The sequence below is a fragment of the Lepidothrix coronata genome, unplaced genomic scaffold (genome assembly GCF_001604755.1).
Source record: "Lepidothrix coronata isolate B3197 unplaced genomic scaffold, Lepidothrix_coronata-1.0 Scaffold128, whole genome shotgun sequence".
Taxonomy (NCBI): domain Eukaryota; kingdom Metazoa; phylum Chordata; class Aves; order Passeriformes; family Pipridae; genus Lepidothrix; species Lepidothrix coronata.
The window spans coordinates 2,112,618-2,137,684 of NW_016690308.1; the positions used below are offsets into that span (position 1 = coordinate 2,112,618).

The following is a 25,067-nucleotide window of genomic DNA, read 5'->3' on the forward strand; positions in this document are numbered from 1 at the left end:
ACATTACCCAACTTTGTACTGTTCTGTAACTGGGACAAACCAATTCCAGGAAGAAAAATTGTATCGTAAAAGCAAAACAAAAGCAGCAATTATAAATGAAAGCAAATAGAAATAAAAAAAAAAGTCACAGAAAAATCCCTAGCAAAGCAAAATGTTTGCATTCGTTATAGGATTTTCTTGCTGACTTCAGGGAAAGAGGGTTAGGAGCAAAGGTGCAAAGTTTGACAAAAGATGTTACTTAAACTGTCAAAGCAATTCTGATGAGCCTGTCAACACTGCGTGGATGCCTAATCTCACATGTGATGCCAGGGCCATAAATTTGAGCTAATTTATTCATGGAGAATTAATCTGCCAGCGTCAAATGTTTATTCTGAGAGTTCCTTTACTGATGTATGGCCTTAGTACAAAACACAGAAATCTACTCATTGAAAATCTTTTTAACACATTTTGGCAGTAAGCGCCTACATTCAGTCATAGCCGTAAAAAGCATCCTCTTGGTCCAGCTGTGAATGCTGACTGTTGATCAGTGCTGCTCCTTCAGAGGTAGAAATCCAGGTTCAGTAGGGGTGAGCATTCTTGGTGCTTCCTGTGTCCTNTATGTAAATCTGTTCCTGTAAGGTTCCTGTAACTCTGTGATCCTGTGCACAACAAGCCGCCGTGGGCACTTGATGAATGTGAAGTGTGAAGGACTTGTACACGCCAAATCGTGCTATATACTGTGCTGTGCTTTAAGTGGGATAACTTTTTAATGAGAAGCTTGACATGGCTCAGCAATGTGCACTCACAGCCCAGAAACCCAACTGTGTCCTGGGCTGTATCAAAAGCAGCGTTGCCAGCAGGTCGAGGAAGATGATTCTGCCCCTCTGCTCCTCTCTGGTGAGACCCCACCTGGAGTGCTGCATCCAGCTCTGGGGCCACCAACGTAAGAACTACATGGAGCTGTTGGATTGAGTCCAGAGGAGCATCATGAAGACGCTCGGAGGGCTGAGGCACCTCTGCTATGGAGAAAAGCAAAGCTCCAGGGAGATCTTATATTATCTCCCAGTACCTGAAGGGGCTACAAGAGAGCTGGAAGGGGGCTTTTTATTAAGGTCATGTAGTGGTAGGACAAGGGTAGCAGCTTCAAACTGAAAGGGCAGGTTTAGATTAGATATTAGGAAGAAATTCTTCACTGTGAGGATGGTGAGGCACTGGAACAGGTTTCTCAGAGATGTTGTGGCTGCCCCATCCCTGGAAGTGTTCAAGGCTAGTTGGATGGGGCTTTGAGCAACCTGGTCTGGTGGAAAGTGTCTCTTCCCATGGAAGGGGTTTGGAACTAGGTGATCTTTAATGTAACTTCCAACACAAATCATTCTATGATGATTCTATGAAAATTTTAAACCAACGTATTCATTATTCCAGTGAAGAAGCACAGTGTGGTCTGATGCCTCATAGGTCTCTTTTAAACTCCTCCATATCTCTTAGGTATGTATAAACTAGTCTCATAATCGCAACCTTTGACAAAATAACTATCAATTTACTGCAAATTCCAATAGATAATAATAGATTTTGAAAATTAAGCAGTTTAAATCAACTTTTTATTCCTAAATCACACAAGTAAATTCAAATTTGATCAAAAATCATCTATCCCATCATTCTTCTCTTCTACTTCATTAATTTTAACACACTGCAATAATTAATTGGATCTGTAATAGTAGTTGTTTTCCAGAGATAAGGATCGTGGTCTCTCTGTTCAGCTGAATTTTATTCAGTCTCGTAGCCAACTTTTCCTCCTGCCTCTTCAAATTTATGTTTCAGGAGCAAAGCTAGAAAGTTTTTGGATTTCCCCTCCCCACACACAGTCTCTATGGAGTATTGATTTATTGTCCAGTTTAAATACAGCGTTCAATATTCAGGTGTATAAGTGTGACATAAATAAAATGGCTTAACTTGACTGAGTCAAAGGGACTGTCCAGGGAGCTGCTGTCATTTATGGTAGGCTTGGCACCAGCATAAATACTGTCAGTTCATTATCACAACCAAACGGTGAACCACTTTAGGCTTGTGAAAGATGGGTTGTCTCAAAGGAGAGGAGGAATAAGAGCTGAGCACTGTCATTGTGCTGGTTGGGACGAGGGTTTGAGGCAGCCATGCTTTGACATGGCTGTGACTCGACCAGCCCTTTTCAGTACCTGGGGAAAGGAAGATGATTTCCTTGAATGGGGATAATCACAGAATATTCTGGGTTGAAAGGGACCCACAAGAATCTTTGGAGTCCAACTCCTGGCTCTGCACAGGGCAGCCCCAGGAATAATGGTAGTTTTTATTTTGGTGATTGATTGAGCCCTGTGGAAGGTGAGGGGAGGCTGATGAGAAAACTGATGAGAAGACTCCAGGGTGCAGAAACAAGATCCATCAGAGCCTTCAGCTGTAGAAGGGACCTGGAGCTGTAGAAGGGACCCACCTGAGTGGGAAGGGGGATTTTCTTTCCCTCTCTCACCAGCATTGCCACAATGTCAGTGATGATTTCAGCCCAGTAGAAGGTGACTACCTTATCCTCCTCCTCTTCCTCCTCCTCCTCCTCCTCCTCTTCCTCCCCTTGGCCTCCACACTTCTCAATGAGCTGGAAGGTGCCCTACCCTCACACCCCAGCCATGAACCTTCCTGGCTGCTCACCCCAGCTCCCTGCAGCCCTCCTGGAACTGAGCATGTCCAACCTTTTGCTAGTTTGCCCACCCAGGAGAAACACCTCCCAGGGATTTGCCTATGGAGCAGCTTTTCCCCGTCCATCTCCAGCTCCATCTCAGTGCCAGGGCAGCTCAGGTCACTTGCTGTGAGAAGCAGTGAGCTGGGGACAAGGCTGAGTTATGCCAACCCGAGCTGCTTTTAAATACAACAGCAAGAGCACATGTCATAAAACAGAAGGATAAATTCATCTCCACGATGCAGTTTCAGTGTTTCAGCAACCTACAAATTACTATGGAAATTGTATTTCTCAGTAGTGTATCATCCCCCAGCTCCCAGTTCCCCTCGGGCAGGAAAGTGGAGTCAGAGGAAAGTGGTGGTGGTGGGGGGTGAACAACAACTGCCCCAACCCTGTGATGCAGCCGGCAGGACTCACACCACTGCCCATTGGGAACAGTGTGAGGAGAGGAGAAAGGAGTGGAAAGACAGCGGGTAAACCACACCGACAAGGGCAAGCCCCTTTCAGTGTTCAGCAGAGCTGCCCTCTGTTCCCCACGCTGAGGGAGAGGGGCCGGTGCCTGTCATGGGCACAGCGTGGCTGGAAGCGACTGTTGGGCTGAGGTCTCCCAGGCCCCTCACCTTGCCTGGCTCTGCCTTTCACTGAGGAGGAGAAAAAAGCTTAAATCTCGGCCGGCATGCTCCTCTAAATCCCAGGGAGGAAGGGGAGTCAGTTTTATTCCCAGACAATGATCTGGAGCTGTGCACGGTGCCAAGCAGGATGATGCGATGTTGGCTGCTTATTTATTTGCTTGATAGATCCTTCTTGTGGATGCCGCTCCCCTTCTGCCTTCTGATGCTGTTGCCAGATTTTGATGTAGTGCATTTTAATTAGTGCATGTGTGGGGGGTTTTTTAATTATTAAACTATTATACAGCATCCCTCATATCTCTTCCTGGTGCTCCTCTGTGCGAGATGTGAAGACCACCAAACCTGAAGTTAGTCCTAAGATTTAATTTATCACCTGTGTACTTATAAGACCAATTACCTGAATGCCTTTAAAGGAGAGGTGAATCTTTTTTGAGAATTAACCTAAAGGTAGCAAGGAAACCATTCCCTGGGATAATGTCTCCATAATGCTTCACTCAGGTTAAAATGCTAGTGTTTTTCATCCCTTAAGCACTTGGCTAATAGAAAGTAATAATTGGGTTGATTATAATGTTTAGTTTGTTTTGTTGGTTTATCCTGTTTCCTACTGTGAAAAACATATTTAAAATGGCTTTAAACTGTTTCGTTTTGTGGCTTGAAATCAAGATTAATCATAAGCCTCTTTTTTCTTCTTAATATAATGAAGTGTTTCAAGTTGTAAGATTCAGCCTGTGTTGTACGCCATCTCATAGGAGCTGCATGCTTCACGGAGCTAAATAACAGAGTCAAGGCTTTTAATCATAAGTAATGGCAAAGACAGAAGCAAATTAAGAGCTGCAGGCAAGAGCAGAATAACGTGTCCTGGTGAGTTTTGAGAATTGATGGTTTATGTGCTTATTTATACTCTGGGGGAACCTGCGGGCTTTGCTCACGGAAGAAGGGCCGGGTGTGGCAGACTCAGGTTCTGCAGGATGTTCCTGGTGGGCAACAAGAGACAAAAAGTGACTGAAATACAGAGATGAAGAACAACAGAAATATGCCCAGTTATGTTTTCAGGAGAGTAGCTGTGAGCACAGTATAGCTCTGTGGATGTAACTGGCATTTGGCAGCAGCAGGAGTGCAAGAGGTCCAGTAATGGCTCCTTGAGGGAGTTTGGATGGTGTGTAGAAGCACAGGGATATAACAGTGCACACAAAGTGGTTCCAGGGCACAAGAGCTGCAGAGGAAAAGGCATTTAAACTCACAGGGTTGATATGGAGAGATGGTGAGTAATTTCATTCTGGGCAAGAAAAACTCATTGTGAATGTGACACCATACTTGAAGTTGAATTTAAAAATAAATAAATAGATAATTAATAGATAAATAAGTAAAGCTTTTAGCAATATTGCAGAAAATGTCAGCTCTTGCATGGAAGGTGAGCACACAGTTCTGAAGCCCCAGGAAGAGACTTGCCAGCTGAACTTTGCTGATATTTGCTGATTTGTGAGGAATCAATGGATGCAAAATGAATTGGTAGAATTTCAAATAGTAAGAATTTGTATTAATATTTCTTGTTGTACATGTCTATCAAAATATGCTATTTCAGTGTAATTGGATCATGTTTGGCTGGTCACTTGACTCATTATCATTTCCAGCCTGCCTCTCTAATACTTTGTGCTTAAGGCAGTCATTAACAGTCTGGGCAAGGAGGAATAGCCCTCTCCCACATCAGAACTGTTGTGATTTACTCTCACTTTGCATGAGTGGAAATCATTTCACTTGCTGGGAAATAACCTGAGAGGATTTGAGCATCCTGAAAGTAAAACAGCCGTAGGCTAAGGGAACTTTTTTACCCTGATGTGATAATTTGGGCTGTTATTCGCTCCATACTGTAGCCCATGAACAGACAGCTTCTCTAAAGCTTTCCTGCTGCTACCTGTGCACCACCATGCGAGTCCCATGCAGCGTCCTAAGTAGTTCTTGTGGGTGCCAGTGTGTAGTACATTTTTGGATGTGGCTCTTAATAGCAAAGCCTTTGGATGACCCACACCTTGTGCTCTGGTAAACACGGATCAGTCATTTCCCGTTATTATTGGTGTTGCAGGGGGCTTTGGTACTGACTGACACTGTAGTGTAGATCCTTAAGCCTGGGTTCTGCCCCTTCAGTAGAATGCAAGCAAAAGGCTCTTTGCTTGCCCTAATCACCCCTTTTGGTTCCATTTTTTTTTGTATTTACTCCAGTTATATTCTCCTCTGTTCTCTCCCCCCCTACTTCTCCAAGTCCATGGCTGTGTAGCGCGATGTGTTTTCTACTGCAGTTTAGCTTTTTTCCTTTGTGTGACTGTTTCAGAGCTGGAAGCAGCTCAGATTGTCTGTTTGCAGTGGCTTTGTGTTCTTGGCTTCTTTGCTTCAGTAGGATGCCTCCCTGGTTTGAGCTTCTTTAAGCTGCTTTCTTGGCTTGATGGTAATTTTTCTCAGGCTGCAATTGCCTGTTCTGAAGAGACCAAGCAGAATCCTGACTTTCTGTCAGCTGAAAGGAGATAACTGCAATGTTTCAATGTTCTTGAGCAGGGAGTCCATATTTTCCCCTCTTGCCCTTGCTGTTTAGTCTCTTGGTTTTCTCTACTGCCTCTTCTGCCTTCCTGCATGGATAAACAGGAAGAGCTGGCACCACAACGCTTCTATATTTCACCACATTCTGATTGTGTCTACTTTAGTCTTCTATCTGAAACTCAACACAACAGATGTGGTACCTATGGCAAATTTTCCTGTTGTTGCAACAGTCCATGGTTAAATATCTCTAGATCTCCCAGATTAGGGAAACTGGAGCAGTGATCTATGAACTGACAATTCCCCATGCAGTGCTGTAGAAAGTGGATTCAAGTTGAAGTTCTCAACATTTGTAAGTTTTTTGGTTGGTTGGTTTTTATTTGTTGTTTTTGTTTTGTTTTGTTTTGTTTTGTTTTTCCATTGACAATCTTAATTCTATGGTATTTTTCAGTTAATCCCACGAGTTCTGTATTTCAGTAACCTCCTGGGATATATGGCGTGGTTGTTTCTAGCTCTATCTTGCTGGTTTTTAGTCCATTACCTCAAAATAGATTTTTTTTTTATTTCAATGAAATGCAGCATAAACCCTGTAGTTCTCCCTCCTGCATTGCATTAAGTTTTCTTAATGTTGTACTGTGGACAAATCCTTAGCTTGTGCTTCCCAGCACAGGTCAGTTCTGCATGTCAGCTGCTGTGAGCTTTTTGCAGTACTTGCTCTTGCTTTTTGTGAATCTCCTACTGACATCTTGCCTTTGCCTGTTGGCCTCAATGTGACTTTATTGGCAGCTCTTGCTCACAAGTATTATGGTCTGCTGTTACTGCCTTGTCAGTGTTGTAGGGATAACTTTGCAGCTGGCTACTCAATCCTGCTGGAACAGAATTGGTCATTGACCTAACAGCAGAGCTGCCAACGTGGTGATTGAACTGTTGGCAGTTCTTTCCTACAGTGTTCACACAGTGATGGTCCTTGGATTTGCTGAAGTCACATTGTGTACCTCAGTTTAATTGGAAATCTCTGCGTATTCAATAACTGCATACATTGCTTTCTTTCTTCTGTAAATGGTATTTTTCAAAATTAGAAGATAATGATTTTCAGCACGTGACGTATCTTTCTTTAGCCTTCTCCAACTCCCCTCCCCTCCCCCTTGTATTCTGGACCTCAATGCCTGTGTATTGGTTCTGCTTCTTGTTTTCCTTTTATGTTGGACTTCCATCCTTGTTCTGACTGTCGCTGTTTTAACTTTTTTGCTGTCAGATCACTTATCTTGGCTGTTTACAACCATTTCTCCAAGGTCAGGTGCAATTCAAGCCTTGCCCCTACATGATAGAATCAAATGTTCCAAACATTTCTCTGACTAGGAATCTCTGATGCCTACAGTTACATGGCAGAAAGGTCCCATTTACTACAAGATATGACCCCTCAGCACTTAATTACTCAGCAATAACCAATACTCTGTTCAACATCTTGGTTCTGGCTATGTGAAGGAAGGTATTTCTCTCCAGGCTTTTTTTTTTTTTCTTTTGTTTTTTATTTTTCCCTTGAATGTTGGTACTTAATAAACACTCTCATTAGCTGTTACTGGATTTGAGGCATTTATTCTTGTCAAGTCTGTCACATAGGCCTTTCATTTTTTTTTCACAATTACATTGTAAAAGTTCTCATCATTATTCCTGACAGATGTTAATACAAATAGTTCTCTCTTTCACCGTCTCCAAGTTTGTGCAAGTTTTGTGCAGAAAACTACTTTCCTCCAGTTGCCAAACAGAATCTCCATCTGGCTGCCTTAGAAGATGATGATCTGTGCTGTTAGTCTCACTGTTCTTTGCTAAATTTCTGTGTTATTTGTATTAATTGTTAGATCATACGAATTCCCATTTTTAAAGCTGAACTTGCTTTTTACTCAGAAAAATGCATGGAAAAAATGCCACATATATTATGAAAGCCATGTGAAAATGTATTGATTGCCTTATATTTTCACTAGACTCTTTTCAAGATCTGCTTTATTCTCTTCTGCATTCACAGTGTTTGACCAATGTGGTTGACAAATGATTCAGTGATATATGAGACAATGGAAAACTTTATTTAATTTCTGGAGTGAAAACTAATTCATTAAGATTGTTATCCACCATGACATGTCTGTGTTTTCTGGGTTCTCATCTTTCTAGTCTTTTGCTACTGACCATCTCACAAGTTTTTCACGTCTTTAATGTTTTCATACATGGCTTGAGTAGTAATTTTGTAGTAATCTGGACCTCTGGTTCTCTTCAGTCCAGAAGACACCAGTCTTATTTTTTACACAGACTGTGGGTAAAGTTGTGGTACAGTCATGTTTATTGTAGGGAATGAGAGCTCAATTGAAAACCAGGATTCAGCTGATTAAAGCTGAAGCTGTCAAGAATCTAGTAATGTAAATTAATAATTATAGTCTTGGGAATCTTGGCTCACCTACAGCCTAAAACTCAGGATAAATACATGAGTTTAACATCTTACTTTTTAACCTTAGTCTGCCAAGTCGGTACACAGCCTGTGTTTGTATGATGAGGTTTGTCTCTTTTCCAAAATGGAACAACTTTCTACCTGTGCCATGTCAGGAGAAAGGCTGCTGTAGTAGGTGCTTCAATTGTGTATTTAGCAGACATTTATCAAATCTTACTGAAAAAAACCACACAGCTGCAGCTTCAGATGGAATGGTGGAGGAGAATAGAGGAGAGATAGTTTTTATTTTTTCCATAGAACCTTGTTGTTAGAGTTTTCACCTATGTGAAGTGTGAGATCCTCTGCCTGGGTGGCTGAAGCCCTTATGTCCCTTCCTGAATGCAGAAGACCCTTTTCCCTTTATGCTTTAAAATGCTAACTTGCCTGCAATTTGGGATTCATGGGGCAAAGGACACCCCAAGACCCATGGCCAGCTAAATAAAGTGTTTATCTTTGCTTGGGGATCCTTGGGTTCTCCTCCTTGATCCTAGGCCTGTTTATGTATTTTGAATTAACCATGTTATTAGTTATAGCTCTGAGTCCTTCGAACCACCACTAGATGCTTGTTTAATTGTATTTTTAAGTAGCATATCTGTCCTACAGAGCCAGGTGATAAACTGTATCTGTCAGATTAAAAACCAAATAAATGTAAATATCCCTTAGGCCAGGGAAACTCTCAGTTTACCTTTCTATTTTTGCAGTAATAAAAAACACTCGGAAAAATGAGCACCTCAGTTTGAAGAGGAATTTTATACAGGAGAAAAATGAGCACAGGAGAAATGTGTGGAGAATTTACTTCTATCAGTGCCTCTCTAAATTTCCCCTTTGTTTAACCTTTATCCCCAAAATACCTTTAAAAAGTATTCTCTCCACACCTAATTTAAAGAAACTCTAATCAGATCTTTGTCGCTTTAGTGTGTTGCAAATAGAAATCGGAGAGAAATCAGAAATGCAGCATTGTATGAACACAGCAAATAACCTCTAGTGAAGTGCTTTGATTTGACTACACTGGCGCTGATCTCTGTGACCTTGGGCAGATCCTGGAGGCTTTGTGTCTCTCTCACTACTTGTAAAATAGAAAGAATCTACTTTGTAAAGGATGTTGGGGGGTACAGAGTAACATAATGAGGTACTTTTCTGCAATTCTGGTTCTGTGACATAGCCTCATGTATTTCTGAAAAGCAGTCTGGGTTTAGTACCACACCTAAACTAGAAACTGAAGCAGGTGATACACTGGGGTAGCAACAGACCCTGTCTGTTTGCTTTTCTGGAACCCTGTGAAGTTCTCACACAGCTGCAGCAAGCTCATATCTGACCATCACCTGTGCATAGGCATGGTTAACTCTTCTCCCTCTGGGATCCCGACATCCAGTGAACATCTTTTGTAGCCGTTGGTTTAGGGATTATTGGTGATTACTGGGACTTCCTCCAGGAGTACATATGAGGATTGGCCTGTAACCAGACTTAGGAAGGATCCTTGCCAGACCAGCTCCTGCAGGAAGCAGCTCAGCTTGGTATCCAAGCACGGGCACACTTCCTCCCCCAGGCTTAGACAACAGTCCCTTGCCCTCAAGACAAGGGAGAAACATCCATTGTTACCAAGCATTAAAAAACTGAAGAGTGCCACTCTTGTTTGTGTCTTATCTGCATAAATACAGGTACAGTGCAACAAGAAATACTGTGATGAAAATGTCAGAGCATGAACTGGTTGCTCTGTCACTGCATGTGTGTTGCCCCAGTCAGTTTGGGCAGACTGACTTAGACTGTAATCCAGCAGATCTCTGCTCTCATTCAGTTTATTGAGATGTGAAAGAAGTTTTATATTCTTACTGACATTTGATGTTAATATATTGCAAAAACACTAGACTAAGGTACTTTTGGGATGAGGTTTATGCATAGATGTACACATTCTGGATTGAGAAGTAATTAACATTTATTTCAATGCAAATGTATTTTCTGTTTATGGTATGGTCTTGTTATTACCTTGTGTTCCTCTCCTATCTTTGTTATATTTGGCTATTATAATCTCATGCACATTAGGGCTGTAATAGCCTTTGTATTACCAGTTTTTACTGTTGAGAGTATGTAAGTGTACACTGAACTTTCTCCCATTTTACAGTCACAACCCTGCTGTTGTGTGTTCATTGGAAAATCTAATATTCAGTTAAAGTGTTTATAAAGGCAATTGCTGTCCATGATGTTTATAAGGGAACTTGCAAATGGAAATCTTAGTCATCTGAAAAGCAAATGGCAAATAAAAGCACTAGTAGTAAATAATTGCTAGACCTCATGATTTTTAGACTATTTGCCTTATTTCGGGAAGTTCAGCACTGGAATTGTTAATACCTGCTCAAAACTGGCTATCCTGGCTTTCTGGTGTATGTTTATCATGTATTCAGTGACACCTCTGGGTACTACTTGGAAATATAATCATAGAATCCTTAAGGTTGGAAAAGACCTCCAAGACTGAGTCCAAGCTTTGACTGAAAACTACCACGTGAACTAAACCATAGCACCAAGTGCCACATTTCTTGAACATTTCTTGAACAATTCCAGGGATGATGACTCCCACCACCTCCCTGGACAGCCTGTTCCAATGATTGACAATCCTTTAAGTGAAAAAATTCTTCCTGATGTCCAACCTGAACCTTCCCTGGTGCAGCTTGAGGCCATTTCCTCTTGTCCTGTCGATGATTGCCTGGGAGAAGAGGCCGAGCCCCACCTGGCTACGAACCTCCTCTCCAGGCTAAACAGACGCAGATCCCTCAGCTGCTCCTCACAGGACCTACTCCAGACCCTTCACCAGCTCCATTGCCCTTCTCTGGGGACACTCCAGCACCTCAATATCTTTCTTCTAGTGGAGGGCCCAATGCTGAACACAGGATTTGAGGTACAGCCCCACCAGTGCTGAGTGCAGAGGAACAACCATTTCCCTGGTCCTGCTGGCCATGCTATTTTTGATACAGGCCAAGATGCCCTTGGACTTTTTGCCACCTGGGCACACACACTGGCTCACATTGAACTGCCATCAACCAGCATCCCCAGGTCCTTTTCCACTGGGCAGCTTTCCAGCCACTCTTCCCACTGCCTGTAGCACTGCAGGGGGTTACTGTGACCCAAGGGCAGGACCCAGCACTTCCCCTTGTTGAACCTCATACAGTTGTCCTCAGACCATCAGTCCAGCCTGTCCAGTTCCCTCTGAAGAGCCTTCCTGCCCTCCAGCAGATAAACACTCTCACCCAACTTTGTGTCGTCTGTACACTGACTGAGGGTGCACTTGATCCCCTCATCCAGATCGTTGATGAAGATCTTAAACAGGAATTTCCCACACCACTAGTGACCAGCTGCCAACTGGATGTAGCACCATTCACCACTAGTCTCTGGGCTTGGCCATCCATCCAGTTCTTAAGTGAAGAGTGCACCTTCTTGCAATGGTCATAAACCCTCGTTGTTTCTCTGAGTTCCAGCGAGAGCTCCCTGTTCATCCAGGCTGGTTTTCTGCTCCGCTGGCTTGTCCTTCAACACATAGGGATGACCTGCTCCTGTGCCTCTAATACTTCATTCTTTAGCTATGTCCAGCTTCCTGGACCCCTTTGTTGTTAAGGACTGTTTCCCAAGGGAGTCTCTGAACCAGTGTCCTGAACAGGCCAAAGGCCTCCCTCTGGAAATCCAAGGCAAAGGTTTTGTTGACCCCTTTCCTTACTTCAGCAAGAATTGCAAACTCTACCATTTTATGTTTGCTACGCCCAAGGTGGCATCCAACCTCCATGTCTTCCATCAGCGCTTCTCTGTTCATAAACAGCTTAAAATATTATCCTGTATTTATATGGTAAATATTTAAATATTTATCTTATTGATTTAATGAATAATAATAGCTTGATAAATGGGAAAAAATATATTAAAAAATACAGGCATGTCCTATACAAGTGCTAATGTAATGGGTACAAATTGAAAGAGGGGAAATTCAGGTTAGATATTAGGAAGAAATTCTTTACTGTGAAGGTGGTGAGAGAGACACTGGAACAGGTTGCCCGGCGAGTTTGTGGATAACCCAACTCTGGCGGTGTTCAGGGCAAGGCTGGATAAGGCCTTCAGCAACCTGGTCTAGTGGGAGGTGTCCCTGCCCATGGAAGGGGAATGTTGAAACTAGATGATCTCTAAGGTCCATTCCAACTCCTTAACATTCTATGATTCTATGATTCTGTGCACACACAGATGAAAGAAAACAGTGGTATATAATATTTAAGTTTTTCTCCAGTCTGAAAATCCCCACATGAAAACACACTTCATGGAAACATAATAAATCTTCAGTAGAGTTCTAAAATTTAACTGCTACCAGAAAGATCCTCAAATATCTTCTCATTAATTCCAGGTTACTACATACTGTACTAGACATATGGCACAGCATTAGTAGAATTTTAAAAAGTGCAGTTAGGCAGAAAGTGGTAGTTTATCTACATTTTCCCATCTTTACAAGGAAGTGTTCACCCAGCTTAAAAAGATACTAATTCAGGTTGAGTAGTACCCATGAACCACATTCACAACCCAGAACTGTGACTTTGGTGCTATGCAAACCCTGCAGGAAGTTCAATCCAAGTGGTCTAGAATAGAAGTATGTTCAGTGATGGCCTTCTCTGCTATGATAACCACATGTACGGGAAAATCCATGCACTGAAATAGGTTCTTTTGTCCAGGGATGAACCTTGATGGAGATGCTGAAAATTCTCGGGGACCTACTTGTATGTCAGGACCATCTTTAAGAGCTGTTGCTTTTCCCCCCGCATCTCCCTGGTTGTCAGATGTCAATTGATGTTTTAATTTAACATCTTAAAATACACTCCCAATTGCAACTCATTTTAAAAGCTACCACTGTCACAAGGAATAGTATTTCAAAAGTACTTCGTAACGGGTGGAGTGCCTGGCTGTCTGCTTGTGTTAGTGAGATGGGGCTTTTTATATAGGACTGAGGATCAATTTTAGTTTTAGTTTACTGCCAAAGCTCAAATAGTGCAGAATGTCATTTCAGATATCTAAACCCTTTAAATTACAGTGAAGAGCTACAAACACTCCTTGGTCTCCTGCTCGTGAAAATACTGTAGGAAAAAAATACAATCCTGGTAACAAACCATGTCAGGTTAAGGACATTTCTGCTGCAACACATTGATCTAAATGTGACTGTTTTACAGGGTCTGTTTGTGTGACTGCTGCTGATGACTGAGTTATTAAATAGTTTATTATGCTTTTGTTTTAAATATTTAATTTCCCCTCAAAAAATGAGTGCAGCCAACCAACATTTAATGCAATGCATCATTGACGAGGTAGAAATGCTTGAACGTTCTGATCTGCTTCAGACAATGGAAAGCTCAGTTTAAGTCTGTATTTAACCCCTGTGACTCTTCTAAAACTCTCTGTATTTCATGCACTCTCAGGGCATCTTTCAGGTGTAAACAGAAGTGGTCCAAGCCAAGCCTCATTGGTGTCCTCATAACATAAAACCTCTGTTTGGCCTACCCTCCAGAAGAGGCCTGCCATGAGACTGCATGAGCCATACCTATGTTGCACCAGTATTTTTTGTATGTACTGCCAAGAAACAATACGATATTTTAATTGCAAAACTTATCATTCTTACAAAATTTGCATGTGCAGAGAGAGAACAGTTTTTTGGCCTCACTGGAAAATCAGACTCTCAAGCTTTTTCACAGGTATTACCCTCACTAGAGGCTGTTGGTTTTTGTCTGAACTGTAACATTTTTTAAAACCCCCAGCAACTTTGAAAACTAACCAACAGCTCAGCCATTTGAAAGCCTATAAAATAGTTAAGGTGGACATTATTTCTACCTTTACTCTTTAAATGTGCATTTCTGAGATTCTGGTACATTTGAACTGCCCAGAATTGCTGAAACACTGTAAACAAAGGCATTTTTTTTCCTATTCTGTGCTGTGGTCCAGACTTCCTGTTGCCCTGTACTGTTTTTTTGAAGCTTTTCAAACTCGATTAAAGTTTGAGGGCAGTACATATCTGTGGGAATAGACAGACCTATCTGTTCTCTGGAGAAAACAGAAGCTATGGCTTCAAAATAGTTTGTACTCATCTGTGGACTACTGGACCATGCAGCAAGATGAACTGGGTTTTGGCACATGCCCACACTTCTGTCAGCTCCCTTGGCTTCTAAGGCTGCTGTGGAAGACAAAATTATATCTGATCTCACCAAAAGCCTGCTGGTAAAACCTGAAATTGTCCGTACTTCTGTAATGAATTTAGACCAGAATGAGCAGAATGAGCTTCTGTTGGACAATCTTCTGTGCCATATAGCTAGAAAATGTTTGATCTGGTGCTGTGAGCCTTACTGACATGTTTTCTGCATTACTGAGCTGTGGTCTGAGAAAAGAAATGCGAGTTTTAGAAATTCTTTACTACTTAGCTCTGCTTGTAAATAGAGGGCAAGGATGCACTTCTGCAGTTTCTGTTGCAACGGGAATTTTAATAAAACAAGGTCTACTAAAAACTGTCGTGAACATGTCAGACTTAAATTAATAAATGTAGCCATAATTTTGATACGATAAGTTACATAGAAGGCATTTATAGTTTGGTACAGATGCCAATGGCAGGTGGATTCCTGAATGCAGTGCACTTCCCAATCCCAGTGCTTGGAGTGTCAGCACACTTCAGAAACTGGGAAGACCTTGCATAGTATTTTTTCAAGGAGGTTGACCATATAGAGTGTAAAGAACAGTTACAGAGGATAAACAGCTATTTTCTTAAGGCTTTGAGGTCTGCTCCAGGTTTTACTTTCATGAAGCAATTATAATAATTGAGGTCAGGCCTCTTGCTAAATTAGGGATTTTTTTTGTTTGTTTGTTTGTTTATTTTAATAAGAACCAACAATCATGGTAATTTTCTGGGTTGTCACTGCTTGTCAAAGTAGCAGAGACTACTGTATTCTAAGAAAGATGTCCCTTTTCAGCCTAACAACTTGAGTAAGCTTTTGAAACAGAGAATTAGTGTCAGTAGCAAACCCCATCTTAATTCTGCCAGTCTCCACTTGAATAATGGATTAGTAGTAGACATCTGATTGTTGAGAATCTACTTTACCACTGATCAAGCTTTAATGATAAAAAAAAAATAAAATAAAAGTGTTTTCTAGAAATAAAGAAGCAAGAGCTACAATACCAAAACATGTCCCTAACATTATGCTTAGCCATAGGGATTTTTCTTATCTGTTCCGAGTAAGTCAACTAATTAACTTCCACTTGATGTGCCTGGAGACTTCTCAGAGCTACAGCTCCTCCTTTTCTTTTGTTTTTAAAAAGCAACCTGCTTTCTTTTTGACATGAGATAGAATGATCTAGCCTCAATCAGTCAGCCCTTTACAAGACCACATTTCTTTGCTACTTGTAATTTGGCACTGGGACATCACAGGTACTATGACAGTATTAATTAATATCTTTCCCCTGTCCTTCCTAAGGTTTCTTAATTAACAGTTTTATGGCATATCTGAATTGGATTGTATTCCTGGCTCTAGGCTTTGTCTACCCATTTTACAGCCTTTCTAAAAGATGCTAATATGACTTTAGAAAATATATTATGAGACATATTAGGAGCCTGCAGTAATCTTAAAGTTTGTAATATTTGTCACCACAGGCTATCCTCAGGAATGTATGTGTATATGTATATATGCAGATCAAAATTAGATTTTTAGTGAATACGTAAGGCTAGAAAACCAAAACTGCCTAACCTTTCACTTCCTCTCATTTACACTTCTTTAGTTTTGAAGGGGTTTGGCAGACTTTGCCTTGCAAGAGTTGAGTCCTATGCTCTGATACTTAAGAACTACTAGACTATTTTCTGATAGAATACCTGACTTTAAATGCAGCAGCTGTGTGTCTGTTGCCTTCTGTTGGCTGTATCTGTCATATCAATTGCTATTGCTCAGAAGAGATACAATTTTAAGGAGATATTCCTGTTTTGGCTCACATGTCACCTTAAAACTGATGTCTCTATCAGATTGCTTCAAAAACCTGTGTTTTGTAGTCTGTCAATGAAAAAAAAGGAACCTAAATATACCCTTCCTTAAAGAACACCTCCATAAATTTTGGAAGCTCTGCTTAGGGGCAAAAGAAGTCTCCTTTCTTTGGCTGCAATTGCACAGATTTTTTCCCCCCCCTTTTTAAATACGATTGTTTGTGCCCAGAGGCACAAACACCATCACTGAGGGGCTCAGCCTTGGTCAGAGGCAAATCTGTCTTGGAGTCAGTTGGCATTGGTTCTGTTGGACATAAGGGAAGCTTCCAGCACCTTCTCACAGAAGCCACCTCTGCAGCTCCCCCAGTACCAAACTGTTGTCACACAAACCAATACAGTCCATTTGGTGTTTTGGGTTGGAAAATTGGTGTGCATTAAACCATTTTAAATCCTGTAACTGTTTCTCCTAGCATTTTTCTCCAATATATACATGAGTGAGAGAGTTAATCATGTTAACTGAGAAGAAACAGTTTAACTGTGAGGTATTTTCCACTCTGGTGCTCGCTGTGGTTGAGGAGCTGTAGATACCATTCAGAATTAGGAGCTCATTCTGAACTAATCTTACATGTTTCAGGCTATATATTTTGGAGCAAGACAATCAGGAGAATTTCTGGATTTATTTTTTTTTTTGATTCCCCAGATAATTCAGTTAGCTGGAGGTATCCAGAGCAACATGGGCTATTTTGTGAACTGATGTTAGTTTAATGGCCTGGTTTAAAGCAGTGCTTGCAGGCCTTTGTCATTCTCCAGGGAAAGAGCTACTGGGGCTGGGAGCTACTGCTTGTGCTGGGCTAGGAGAGGCACCAGGATGCTGTGCCAATGAAGTTTGTTGAGAGCAGGCTGTTAGACTTCGACTAGCTGCCTAATTTTTACTATTCCTTGTGTACTGATGAGAAGGGGAAGGAGCTCTAGCTCCTCCTTTTCCACCAGTATGTTTACTTTTCAGTAGCTGGCTCCTTTCTTGACTCTTCTTGATGGTTGCTTTAGCCAAAAAGACAGCACTATGCAGGGCCTCACTCTCATTTCACTTCCAAGCCTGATGTGATGAGGTGAGTCAAAAGAGATTATTGAAGCTGTTTATACATGGTAAAGCATCCTTATAGATGAATGTGTACATTTAAGATCTCAGAGAATAAAACCCAGAGGAAGATTAAATTGCATCCTTAAACTAGCTGATAACAGGAATGTGACAAGGAAAGCTGGTGTCTTGCCAGCTGTAATTTGTTTCCAAAGCAGACTTTCTAGATCTTTGAAAAGCTGTGGAAAAATCTACTCCTGTGTAGGAGGATGTTAGGTAAGGTTGTTCATGTCAATACATCCTAGAGTTTTTTCCTTGGATTTGTTACTAAAAGCAGTGAGATTTTTAAGTGCAACTATTAGCTAATGTCAGTTAGGCCAGAGAAACTTAGCAGGAATTCAGAGAACTCTTGTTGTTTGGCTAAGAAAATAGACTTGTTACTTGCCCTGAGTTCTGCAAATACTCCAGTCTGTTACTGATCCACTAGATACACATAAGGACTCCAAGGAATTTATTTTAATGTTCCAAGTATTGATTGAATAGGAATATGAGTTTCTCTAATGTTGACATCAGTTTACAAAATTATCTCTGATAATGTGCTGGTTCAGATTCTGGAAAGAATAATAGATTTTGTGGCCTGAATTGGATCATTATGATAATCTAATCAGAGCTTCTTTGCAACATAAGTCCACAGAGGACTGGTAGAGCTTCTGTGCTAGTTTGGCTGGCAAGCTTTATTTGCAGAGGATGTTGTCTCTTGCCTTACATAGGATTGGATTGCTTTCTGAGCATTTTTCTGCTCTGTGCTTGTACTGGAACCCAGCACATGACAGGTTTCGGTTCCATGCCAGTGACTCAAAGAATCTGATGTGGAAAGAGAAATCTGGAAGGTCTCTTCCCTTTATTTTTGCACAACCTTGTGCCTGTTTGTTCATTATGCTGAAGAGTTATTTTGGCGTAATACAGAAAGTCAAGCTGATAATCCTAGAGAAACCTAAAACAAATGAACGACACAGATAAAGATCTTGAAATTTTATCAGAGTCCTGTTTGGATAAAACTTTAACCAAGGGCTTGGGTTTTGGACTGAGGTTCCTCGTTTAGGAAACTTTGATAAGTAGTTTGGAAATGTTAGAAAGAACAGTCTTGATATAGAGGGGAAAACAAAAACAGATGGAAACCTTGGGGTTTGTGATTGGGGCACATTAGAAGACATTGGGTTCTCTTAAAAGCTCTTTTTAAGAGAGAGTATGTATAATCCTTCTTGTGTGATAGCCTTGCATAAGCAGTTTGCTTCACGGAATCTATGTATGGTTATTGTGTCTTTTTGTGGATCTCAAAGGAAAATAATTGTCCAGAACTGAATGCAATAAGGCCTGAAAAGGAAGCACAGAAATTCATAGAAACATGAAATGGAGTGGTTTGTATTGGCAGGAACCTTTAAAGATCATCTAGTCCAAACCCCCTTCCATGGGCAGGGCCATCTTTCACAAGATGAGGTTGCTCAAAGCCTCATCCAACCTGACCTTGAACATTTCCAGCTTCTCCGGGCAACCTGTTCCAGTGTCTCACCATTTTCATTGTAAAAAATTTCTCCCCTATGGCCAATCTAAACCTATCCTCTTTCATTTTGAAATCATTGCCCCTTGTCTTGTCACCACAGACCTTGGTAAAAAGTCACCTTTTCTTATAAGCCCCTTCTCTTTATGTATTGAAAGGCTTCAGTAAAGTCTCCCTGGAGCTTCCTCTTCTCCAGGTTGAACAACCCCAACTCTTTAGGCCTGTCTTCACAGGAGAGGTGTTTCAGCCCTCTGACCTCTCCTCAGTACCTGCTTTACCAGCTCTGACCCCAGAGCTGAACACAGTACTCCAGGTGGGGTCTCACAAGAGTGGAGTAGAGGGGAAAAATCACCTCCCTCAACCTGCTGACTGTGCTTCTTGTCATGCAGCCCAGGAGATAGTTGGCTTTATGGACTGTGAGGCACGTTGATGGGTCATGTCCAACTTTTCATCCACCAGTGTCTCCAGGTCTCTCTCCCTCAGGTTGCTCTCAATCCGTTGCTCCCAGTCCATATGCAGGACTTTGGTTTGTCAAGCTTTGTGAGATCTGCATGAGTCTGTTCCTCAGTCCTGTCAATCTTCTGGATGGCATCAGAGTTACTGAATGTTATGTCGGAGCAAGATCTGGATAAAAATCTGTATGAATTGTGACCTTTAATCGTAAAATAGAAGCAAGCTCCAGGTCTACTGTTTGGAAAATTTTAAGCATACCCTGATCTTTGCATTCAGGACACAATTTCATTAGTACTATTAAATGGTGAACACCTACTTAAAGCAAAGCATACAGTAATACTAAAGGCAAGTCTAGTTCCCAGACATACCTGGTGGGCAATTTTATTTTGTCAGTCGATTTCTCCATGGCTTTGCTCTCCCAGTTTTAGTTCTTTGCAGTTTTTCCCAATTTGCTATGCAGTGAAAATATTATGAATTTCTGATTGATGCCCCCAGACTTATTTTTTACATTATTTTCTGAATAGCTTATCACAAGTCTAACTTTGAAATAGTTTCAGAGATGTAGTTTTTCAATACACACAAATTCACTTATCCTGCTTAAGGCAACACACAGTTCCTGCATCCCCAAACAGCTTTCCTTCACTCCCATTTGACAACAGCACTTCTCTTCCTCCAGGCTATTTTGGGTAGGATATGTCATTAAAAACAGGACATTGTAGTTATGTGATTATGTGAATACCTTTAGTCACACATCACAAGACCTCCCCATTGATTAGGTACTTGTTCCTCCAAGGTGATTAACAGACTAATTTATTCTGCTAATTGCCAAAGGACTTGACCCCTGACCTGGAGAATTACCATAGATTTGAGACAGGACAATGCTCAGGATTTCCTCTGTGACTGGCTTGTTAGAGATCCTCTCAGCTGTTGACAGTCTGCACAATCAGGGGAACAGTTCTCTCCTGAAATGGCTTCCCAGCAATGGTGCACTGTGTGAGGAACAGCAGGAGCTCTTTCATAGGGAGCAGAGGGGAAGCATTTCCTTTGGAGTGCTTATCTTGATTGATGATCCAAGAAGTGTTCAAGACGTCCTCAGTTAACCCCAGCTCTGGAGTTGAGGTTGGTTTCCAGACGCTGGGGTTTATGGGCTTACGTCCCTCTTAGGCACTTTCTTTTTACTTTTTATCTGGGATTCTAGGACCTCCTGTTTATATCTTGTGCAGAAATCAGAAATTCTCCTTTACGAAAGTCACCATAATGACTTCCCATATGAGAAAAGCGTTAGAGGTGTGGTCAGGTAGGCAGAATTCCTTTGCTGTGAAAGCAATTAAACACTTTTCCACCCGAAAAACTCTTCTACCTTATCTATTTATATTTGCAAAGGAAGGTATTTTGGTGATTATCAAAGCTGTGGATTTCCTCAAATTCAACTTTCACGGAAGAGTTTAGCAAGCAAAAAAAGGGTTGTGACATATAATTTCATGTCTTCTGGCTCCTTAAAAACATGCAGATTTCCAGTTATGTTCCAAGGTAAGCGAATATTCTGGAAGGGAACCTAAGCTAGCTTTTACTTGAGTGAGAATTAAACCCTTTACCCTTTTGATTCTTTGAAAGACAGCTGTGTTTTGAGAATAACAAGATACTGTGACTTTCCTAGAGCCTTTAGAAGTGGAGTATCTTCTTGCATGTAAGGACTATTTGCTCTTGGAGGGCCTCCAGGAAGGAGTCAAGAATACTGGACTGCAAAAGATAGTTTAATATTGAACAGGTATGTGTTTTCAGGGAGTTTTCTGAGATACAGAGAGGCAAGTTCTCATTCATGAGTTTGCTGTTCAGATCTTACAAGTTCCAGTTTCACATTCTGAAGCTGGAGAAGCTTTATGTCTGATAAAATGAATTTGTGTGCGGAAGGTGCCCATTTGAGCAATGATTGGCACTGCTGGACATCACTGGTGTTTTGATATTGAATGTAATTTTGGAACACTTAGTAGAATGTAATTTCAGAGTATTTTCAGTTTAATTTGACTCGTAGGTCATAAGGCTTATTGTTGGGGTAATTCTATGAACTTTTCCTCAGATCCAGCCCATGTGTAAAATATTGAATGTTATTAGGACTTTTGTCTAGAAGTGGACTAAAGAGATCTAAAAAGAGCCACAGATTTTCAGCATTCCTTACTTAGTGCTGCTGCATTCATGGACTTAGAAGTGCAGCTTACCAGGGGATGCAGTCACAGAAGCTGAGTGGAAAACCCAGCCTTTTGAGGAAGCTTGTCACACTGGGTGAGAATTTTGTTAGAATGAGATGAATCTACTGAGTCACTTCTTCTATTGTTTTTAAACAGACTGCTGCATTCAGCAGCTTGCTGGAGAGCTTTTCATGTTACCTATGTTTAAGAACTGCTGGATTGAGTTAGAGATCAATCTAGCTCCAGCTGCAGGGTTCTGCAGGGGTTCATCTGTCTTCCTGTGCTTATGGAAGTGAGCAGTGTCTTACACAAATACATTCCTGCCACTGCCATCAGAGAGGTAATTTATAGACATAAATGAAACCTGGAGAACAGTAGTAAATGGAAAAAAAGACCCAGTCCATTAAAATCTTGTAATCCCAAATCCATTCTACTGTTTTAGCACTGGTCTATTCTCATTTAGTGTAGTGAGTGTGAAAACAGGAGGAATAATGCTATTGAAGTCAGCAGAAGTGATGCCTGTTAAAGTGAGAATAGAATCAGAGTATAATCAAGTAAGAGATATGTAGTATAATGAAAATCACATGATGGTTTGAAGGCTCTGAGGGTTTTTTGCAGAACTCTATAATTTCAAGTGTGCACAGTTTCATAGATTAGAAAGATTTTTTTTTTCTGTACACTTAAGCCCTGTAATCTTTCATCAAACAAAACAAGCAAAAAACAAAGCTCACCAATACTGACAAAAGAAAAGGGGAATTGCTAAAGGGGAATATAAGGTTTTACTTTGTTCAGCTGCAATCCAAGTGTCTGTCTTAGTCAGTCTTGGGATGTGTCTCTTTAACATTTTGAAAATTATCCTGGGTGATGCTACAGCATCCTTAGAAAGGTGTTCCCTCTCTGCCGTCTTGTACTATCTGTTCTGTCCACCACAGACACAGCAATTTTAGCCATGTCCTTTATAACCATCTGTTTTAAAGCTGTGGGGTTTTTTTACCCCTCTCAGTTACTTTTCCTTCTGCTTGTTTCTCCTGGTTTTTCTCCATGCTCTGTCCAAACTAGTCAGCATTTTGTCTCAAAATGGGAACAGAACCCGGAATGGTAAATCAAGTAAAAATCTTACTGGAAGTGTATTAAAATCTTTTCTCTCCTTCACTGGTCCCAGCATAGTGTTTGCACTTCCTAAAAGTCTGGTGTTATTGCCTAGTACTGAGTTTAAGAATTGTTTAAATACAAGGTCCTTTCCCTCAAAACTTCCATCTATCTGTAAATTCCCTAGCCCATATTTGTGTACCTCATTATTCTGATTGAAATGTAGTTTCTTGTTCTTATTGCATTATTTTTTTTTTATTATTTCTCCAGTTTAAAGTCTGTCTGTATTTTGATACTCTGATGTTGACTAATACAATAATGTGTTGGTCAGTTTATTCCAAAATAAGACATACCTGTTCACTGTAATGAGCTGGATGCATATTACCAGGTGATGGGCTCACATTTGTTGACTTTGCAGTGGGTAGGAGTATAGGTGTGCCCTTGTCATGACAAAGTAGCTTGTGACTGCATAATGTAGATCTGTCTGATCTGGGGTGTTAACATCACCTTTCCAAGACAAACCTTGGTGGTCCATTAATGTAAACTGCAGAGTAAGACAAACAATCTGCTCAGCTCCTGATGTAGAGGTATTTGTCCCCTTGCCTACCCAGTTATATTTTATAATGAGATACTACAGCATTTTCCAAACATCTATTAATATCCAGGAGATACAAGTGCTAGTGATAAAAATCACTGCAGCATTACCAGTTTCTTCACAGGGAGAATGTTGCTGTCATTCTCAGGCTGAAGGCAAAGCAGAAGAAATGTATTTTTTCTGTAATGCTTTTACCCTCCAAAGAAATCAAGGTGAATTTAAACCCATCATAGTGGTGCTGAAAAATAAAATTTACACAAGGAGAATATGAATGCAGTTTTTGGGCAGACTGTTTCCTGCCCCTAGGAAATGTAATGAAAATACAAACCAGCTGGCTGAGTACTGGTTTGTGAGTGTTTTTGTAAGGCTGGAGGCAAGCCTGACAAATCTCATGCATGAAGTATAAGATCACTCATTTGGCTTCCACCTCACACTCCCAAGTCCCCTGACTTGTGAATCTTGCATTTGAAATACCCGTTTCTCTCCTGTGCTGTGACCCCACAGGATGCTCTCCAGCAGCAGCCTCGCCTTCATGGGTTCTTTCCTTTCATCGGGCTGTGATGCATGGGGACATACCCACATCTGACAGAAGAGAGACTCCACATCTGAATATCTGTATAGATTTAAACTTGGCTTCTCTGTACACTTGATTCTGAGTACAGAAGACGCTGCCAAACTGGTTTTTTCTGTGGTCTGCCAGTGGGAGTTTAAGTACACTGATGCTTGTCTACAGATGGAACAGTTTGGGAATTGTTATGCAGACACTGTTCTTCACTGGGTTTTTTCATAGTAGCTTAATCCCCTGTGAAAGAGGATTTAGCTAGAAAACAGTACTCTTCCTGTGAAATAAGTTGATTGTGGTATTACCCTGTCCTCTCCATCACCTTTGTGACTGGGGCCAGCTCTGTTTGTTTTTCCTTCTGCATTCGCTGAGGAGTGACTTCACACCTAAAGCCAGATTGTTCTTTAGGGATCTTTGCAGTTTTCAGCACCCTCAGGTCAATTGGCTTGCACATCCCAGTTTCAAAAATGAGTTAACTGCTGAAAATCAAAGGCATTTGTGCTCTCAAGTCAGATATGGAAGTGAGGTCAGGTATCCTGAATAGCTTGAGGTCTTGCAGACATTTACAATGTGTATATGTTCATATTATGTGTTTGCAGTGCCTTCATTTATGGTATTTACATACATACTACAGAAGTGATTATGCATGCAATGACGATACCATCCTTGGTTTATTTGATTTTGTCATATTTGAAAATTATTTAATACACATAGAAATGTTGCATAGACAGTGCTGGGTAGATTGAATTTGGGTTAGACCCCGAACATACCCCTTGTTTAATACCTATGTTGTTTCTTTTGTTGTGTCATAAGGCTGGAAAGTTCCCCTCATCTAGGTAAATACTACCCAAGAAGGTGTCAGAATACATGGTTATGTAGGGCCACTTAGTCTCAGCTTCTGCCTTATGCTTCTCTGGCCACACTGCTGTAGTAGCCACATGTAACAGCCTTTAATACCTTTTTCTTCACCATACTTTTATGCAAGGGCAGTGTTATGGTCCACTTAGGAGACTGACAGACACAGGACAGGATTAATTCATGACTGATTCAGGATTCTTGATTAAATGTAGACATATGAAGGGTGGACATGTTGCATCTGAGCTGGTCATTCCAGTTTCCTGCTAAAATTTGAGGGGATCTGGTGAGTGCACTTACCAAGGCTTGCACAGAACTCATCTCTGTGGGAAAGAGATGCTGAAATAGATCAAATGACTCCTGACCTAAAGTGATTATTACTTATAAAGGGAGCTTATGTAACTAGAGCTTAGG

At 41.1% G+C, this 25,067-nt stretch overlaps 1 protein-coding gene across 2 annotated transcripts in view; it reads left to right on the forward strand.

Moving 5' to 3' along the window:
* The window catches only part of DPP6 (dipeptidyl peptidase like 6), a 547,876-nt gene that overhangs the window by 93,767 nt on the left and 429,042 nt on the right, over positions 1 to 25,067 (forward strand). The window lies entirely within an intron of this gene.